This window comes from Bison bison, unplaced genomic scaffold (genome assembly GCF_000754665.1).
Source record: "Bison bison bison isolate TAMUID 2011002044 unplaced genomic scaffold, Bison_UMD1.0 scf7180017864285, whole genome shotgun sequence".
In the NCBI taxonomy this organism is placed as follows: domain Eukaryota; kingdom Metazoa; phylum Chordata; class Mammalia; order Artiodactyla; family Bovidae; genus Bison; species Bison bison.
This window is the reverse complement of record NW_011494857.1, coordinates 2,088,406-2,093,517: the sequence shown is the minus strand read 5'-3', so window position 1 is coordinate 2,093,517 and position 5,112 is coordinate 2,088,406. Positions and strand designations below refer to the sequence as shown.

The following is a 5,112-nucleotide window of genomic DNA, read 5'->3' as shown; positions in this document are numbered from 1 at the left end:
CCCCGATACCCCCCCCACACACACACACACGCACACACACACTCCTCCGGCCCCTCGTAGGCCCTTCTAGGCCCCCTTCAGCTCCTTCTCCAGGACGTCCCTCCTAAGGAGGCCCTCCAGACGGACTCCACTCCGGGATTAGGGCCCCGCTTGTCCTTTCTGCCACCCTTAGCGCCCCCATTCTAGAGCCCTCCCTTCTGGCATCTGCACCCCAGGCCCGCGTTCCTCTGATTCCTGTGTCCCCGCTCCCCTTCACGGAGTTGGCAAGTCCCCCCATTCATACCCCTCTCTCCCATTCACAGTCATCTCCCCCCATCACACACGCATCCCGCCCCCGTCTCCCCTCCCCTCCTCTTTTTCCGCTGCGTGTCACTGTGCGACGGTGCGTGTGTTCCTGTGGCTGTGGTGGTGTGCGTGCGTGTGTATGACTGCCTGCAGCCCTGTTTGTGTGTGTGTGTGTGTGTAATCGAGAGAGAGAGAGATGGTGGGCTCCCGGCCCACCTCCCCAACTGTGTCCATCTGTATGTCCCTGTTTGCCGGCGTCTATCTCTGTGTGTGACTTGGAGCGATAGCGAGGCTGTCTGGAGACTAGTGTGTTTGCATGTGTGTGTGTGTGTCGGGGTGGTGGGGGGGGTCTGTCCCAGGGACTGCGGCTGTGTTTCCCAACACCCACCCTCCTTGACCAGGCCTGTCCCCTCCCCCACAACCACCCTTCACCAGTCCCCGTCCCCACGCACCCGCTCCCTGCCCCCAGGGGTCCGTGCCTGTGTGGGGCACGTGTGCTGAGACACGGTGGAGCTTCTGCACGGGGAACTGCATCTGCTTCTGTGTGTCACCTCTCAGCATGGGAGGGGGCTGGCTTCCCTGCGGGGGCGGGGGGAGGCTCTGGGCAGGCCGTGGAGAGGCCCCATGGAGCTGGGACACGGGGAGGGGCTGAGTGGCAGAGGGGGGCGCTACGTACAGCAGCAGGCTCTGGGCTGTGGGATGCTGGGTGTTCGAGAGGGACCTTCGGGGTGGGGGTGGGGGGAGTGGAGGCTGCTGCAGTCCCTGTGTGTGGGATCTGGTGAACAAGAGCTGGCCGCTGAGCTCCAGAGGCCGCTCAGGGTCGCCGAGGGATGGCCTGGGGCGGAGCATTGTGTGTGCGCCTGCAGGGCAGGTAGTCAGCCCTACGGGAGCATGAATGGGGTGCTGCGTGGGTCGCCAACGGTAGGGCAGGAGGCGGGGTTAGAGGGTCTGGGTAAGAGGGTGGCAGGACGGAAAGGGAACAGGGGGGAGTGGGGGATACTGAAGTCGGGGGAGGAATGGGGGGGAGGAATGGGGAACGCCGGAGCAGAGGAGCAGAGCGTGTGCGCCGGGCCAGCGGAGGAATGGGGTAAGGAGGGGGTGCAGGAAGTGTGAAGAGGATTGGGGGGCGGGGATTCAGGCAGTTCAGGGAGAGCACAGAGAGGAGATGCAGGGAATGTAAATGAAATGCAGCTGCCAGTGAAAGGAGACAGAAGGAAGGGTGAAGTGAATTGAGGATGCGAAAGTAGGAGGAGGCTTCCATAGATGAGAATGGGTGCAGGGGGAACTGGAGTAGGAAAGACATCTAGCATGCTGTAGGGGATACAGTGGAGCTCTGTACTGACGCTCCAGAGGCTGTGGGAGGGATGAGGGCAAAGGAGAGGGAGCGCTGGCCTGAGAGGGGGTGAGGAGGCCGCAGAAATCTGGGGGAGACAACTTTGGGAAAGGGGATGTGGGGTGTGCAAGGGCAAAATGGGAGGTGGGGGGACAGCCCCATGGGGTGTAATGTGGGCTTGCAGAGGTGAGAGCTGGTGGGGAGGGGGTTATGGTCCTGAGGAGCTTTCAGACAACTTGAGGGGGGATCCAGGTGCAGAGCAAGAAGGTATACACAAGAGTAGAGGAGAAGGAATACCCATTGTAGGGAGTTGTGGGCACAAGAGGGCAACTGGGCAGTTCAAGGAGGATGAGAGAGACCGCACACAGAGCTGGGGGTTGCATGAGAAAGTCATGGGAAGGAGAGGCGTATGTCCAGGATAGGGAGACTCGAGAGGGAGGGGTGGGGTGATCTGCTGGTGTTTGGATATTATTGGGGTATATGTTTGCCTACCACTCCAGTATTCTTGTCTGGAGAATCCCATGGACAGAGGAGCCTGGTGGGCTGCTGTCCATGCGGTTGCACAGAGTTGGACATGACTGAAGTGACTTAGCATGCATGCATGCATGCATGGGTTGCCTATGGGGAATTCAGATCTTAGCTGTGACATTTTTTTCTGACAGGTGTGATCTGGAGCAAATTTATTTCTCTGTGCCTCAGTTTCTTCATCTATAAAATGGAATGATAACAGCCAACCCCTCCCAGGGGGTGTCATGAGGACTGAATGAATACATAAACATAAAGTGCTTGGAATGCCGTCTGGCATTCAGCAGTGGTTCGATAAATGTTACTTGTGCTATAGGCATAGCCTGGGATAAATTTCAGGAACTGGAGGGGCACATTCATGGTGAACTGGGGCAAACGTATGTGTGCTGGGGTGTTTGGTTTCAGTGGAGTGGAAGGTGTTACTATTGCAACTACCCAGGTATTTTCTTGGGAATCATTGAAGAATGTTGTTCACTGTGTGAGCTCAGGCAAGTTGCTTGACCTTTCTGTGCTTCCGTTTCCTCATTTGTAAAGTGGAAATGGTACTCACGCCTACCTAGAGGCTCGCAATGGGAGATGATGGATTGAGTCATTTACCTGTGAGGGACTTCAGATACTGGTTGACACATAGCATGGGCTTTTTCTTCGAATCTAATGGATAAAGAAGCCTTACTGAATTGTATTAGGGGCTGGATGTTTGGGGGAGGCTTATGTGTGAAGTGTGAGGAGAGTGTGGGGGTGAAAGATTGAGGGGGATGGGGGAAAGGTAGGGTTTGTGAGATGAATGAAATGAAAGTGAAACTGCTGTAAAGGAGGAATAAAGGGGATCTGAAGAGCATTACTGGCCACTGGGGGTCCCTGGAGATCTGGAAGGGCTATGGGGGCAGCGAGGGCATGAGGGCTCAGAGGAGACTGTCAGTCTACACGGTGGGCCCAGAGCTGGGGACAAGGATGCTACAGAGTTCGTGGTCAGAAGCAGGCAACTCTAACCTCTCAACCCATTTCTATTGGCCCCATCGTTCACCCACTCAAGGAGCCTTCTTGACCTCTTTCCTCCCCTTTTTCATTGCTTTCAACCCCTTCCCTCCTTCTCTTCCAACATTCTCTCCACTCAGATACAAGGTCCCTGGGTTGCATATAAGGTCTAGAAGACATAGTGGATATTGTGTAGACATGTTTACTGGAGCATCGTCAACTCTGAGCCAGGGCAGCTGTGGGCTGTGTCTACATGTGTGTGCCTGCTGTTGGGCCCATGGGGTTCTAATAGTGGCTGGGGAGCAGGGCTGGGGCCAGAGCACATGTGCAGAACACTGTCCCTATTGTACAAATATATGGATTCAACTGTGGACGTGTCGGGGGTCATGGGAATATCCAGCAGGGCTTGCGTGTGTGGAGGGGATTGGTGCCGAAATACAGTAGGAACACATTAAGTATTATCAGCATGTGCTGGTTTGTGTTCAGGGGGCGTGTTATGGGAATAGACTGAGATGAGAGTGTGGGGGAGTTATTATTGGAGCATACTGGGATGTGTGGGGGGGTTGCTGAAATATACTGGAGTATTCGTGGAGGGCTGTTTTGCCAAACCTGTGGGGGTAGGTAATTGGAACACGCAGGGAGCATGCTTGTCTATTATTGGAGTGTGCTGGGGCCTGCGGATATTATTGGGGTATTCTGAGGGGGCTGCGTATGCACTGGGCCGGGTTTCAAATGTGACTGCAGGGTGTCTGGACACGGCAAGGCATGTTGCCTCTGGGGACAGGGGTTGGGGATAGTGGGTATTCTAAAAAGCCTGGAGCAAGGGTGGCTGGGTATTCCTGCTTATACTGGGGCTCCCAGAATGGAATGGATGTGCAGTCCTGATGTACACCGTGGTGACGTCTAGGGTTTGCGACTGTTACCTGAGTGAGCCCGGGGCTGGTGTTGAGAGACATGAAATAGGTCTGTATTTAACTGAACTTTCCTGGCTATGTGAGCATCCCCTAAATATACTGGTGGGCTCTGGTGGCATTACAGGGAACTCTCCACGTATTCACATGCAGTTTTCATTTTGCTAGAATCCTCTGACCGCATGAAGGAGATCCATTTGAGTACGCCAGGAAGTAGATGTCATCGCTGCACGCTAGAATTTTCTGTGGCAATGGAGATGTTCCGTATCTGGGCCATCCAGCATGGTAGCCACTAACCATATGTGGCTGCCGGGCCCTTGGAAACGTGGCTAGTGAGGCTGAGGAACTGAATTTTTCCATTTAATTTTTAATTAATTTGCATATAAATAGACACAGGCAGCTAGCGGCCACCATATTGGACAGCTGCTGAATAAGCAGTGTTACAATTTGCTCAGGGACCTGGGGAGATGTTACTGTAGCATATATATATATGTGTGTGTGTGTGTGTGTGTGTATAGTCCGGGAGTTGGGAGAGGTATTATCCAAGTACAATTGTCCTCTGGACCAAAAGACTTGACCAAAGACAGAACACATCGTATTGTGTACATGCTATGTATGCAGCACTCTGCTGAGTACTATATACACTACAGATTAGGGAACTCACACAGTGACCCTGTCAGGTGGGGTCTGTCATTGTCCGCTGCGATAGACAAGGCAACCAAGGCCCCACAGGTTAAAGTCGGGGCTCAAGGTCACAGACAGGAAGTGGCCAGCAGGGCCTCCAGCCAGGCTGTCTGGCGATGTGGTGGTTGTACCTCTGCGTTCCTCCCGCCGTGCTTGCTGAATGGATGGGTGGATGGATGCACCGATGGATGAATGAGGAAAGAGTGAGTGGGAGACCGCGCACCCCGGGCTCCGAGGGGGAGAGGCCTGTCAGGGCTGCTGCAAGCAGATGCACGTGGAGTGGGTGAGGAGGCTCCTAGGAGGAGGAGGGGGGCGGAATGAAGGGTTCCGGAGCTTAGGCTCAGGTCACCAGGTCGACTGGTGGGGCACCAGGTGGCTCCGTATCTCATGATCCCTTTT

General features: G+C 54.9%; 1 protein-coding gene across 1 annotated transcript in view; it reads left to right on the top strand.

Annotated features, from left to right (window-relative positions):
- Positions 1-5,112, top strand: part of SHANK1 (SH3 and multiple ankyrin repeat domains 1) — a 46,586-nt gene that overhangs the window by 22,760 nt on the left and 18,714 nt on the right.